Source organism: Heterocephalus glaber, unplaced genomic scaffold (genome assembly GCF_053883595.1).
Source record: "Heterocephalus glaber isolate CG9 unplaced genomic scaffold, H.glaber_assembly_v1.0 deba00001472, whole genome shotgun sequence".
NCBI classification, from domain to species: Eukaryota; Metazoa; Chordata; class Mammalia; order Rodentia; family Bathyergidae; genus Heterocephalus; species Heterocephalus glaber.
The window spans coordinates 55363602-55364714 of NW_028258315.1; the positions used below are offsets into that span (position 1 = coordinate 55363602).

At 35.1% G+C, this 1113-nt stretch overlaps 1 non-coding gene across 1 annotated transcript; it reads right to left on the minus strand.

The window, feature by feature from the left end:
* Positions 1 to 759: 759 nt before the first annotated feature.
* Positions 760 to 867, minus strand: LOC147826366 (U6 spliceosomal RNA). The gene has a single exon (XR_015439667.1). It is a non-coding gene; the product is annotated as a U6 spliceosomal RNA (small nuclear RNA).
* Between the last annotated feature and the right edge of the window lie 246 nt (positions 868 to 1113).

Here is a 1113-nt window from a genome sequence, read left to right on the forward strand (position 1 = left end):
CTCACTCTCACAAAATGGGCCCCCATTTGAAATGCCAATTGTAATTCTGGAGTTGTAACCTTTACTTCAGAAAACTAGCTATAAATTGAAGTCCCCATGACCTCTTCCGTAGGTTTGATTAATTTTCTAGAGGAGTTCGCAGAACTCAGAGTTAACACTTTACTTACCCATTTAATATAAAGGACATTGCAAGAAAAACACATGAAGAGTCAGCCAAAGAAATGCATAGGTTTAAGAAGGTAGATTTTCCTGTCATTCCTGGGGCATGTGAGCCTCTGGGATACCTCCATGCTTGTAATAATCTCAAAGCTCTCTAAACTCTGTCCTTGGATTTTTTTTATGGATCCTTCCTTCTATATGTGTGATTACAACCTTGATTGTTGCTGATCAACTCAACATTTAGTCCCTCTCTCCTCCCCAGAAGTTGTAAGTGTATCAGGAAGCCCTAACACTTTAGTCATGCTTCATGCTTTCTGGTCACCAGCCCCAATCTGAAGCTGACTAGGGTTTGACAGCCGCCAATCATCTCACCTAGTACTCAGTGACATTCTGGAAATTTTAAAGATTTTATAAGCAGTATGCCAGAAACTAGGGGAAGACACAAAATACACATTTCTTATTCAATTATAATATTGTATTTCCATTCTTTGAAACTTTCAGCATTTGAGAATAATCCTGATAATGAATAGTAGTTATACGTTTTTATTATTTTATCAGACCCTCAATTTTTCTCCCAGTGAAAATTAGGAAAGGAGAAGGAAAACAATAGAATGTTTCACAAATTTGCATGTCATCCTTTGTGCAGGGACCATGTCTGCATTTTTTGAATCATTTCAATTTTAGTACATGTGCTGCTGAAACAAGCACTAGTTGTAGTTTGTACCAAAGAGACACACCTTTGAAACAATTGCATTAAACCCATTTATAATTCAATTTACCAAAGAATCTTGAAATTCTCTGACTCTTAAGACAATGTAGTAATTTTGTATTATCTTCTGAAATTTGTAAAGGAGGTGTGATTTTATTCAAAATAATTTCAATTTCAAATTCATATAATTCAAGTTATCATAGATGTATAGTCTGAATTTAAATGGGCAGTATTTGTCCTCCAAT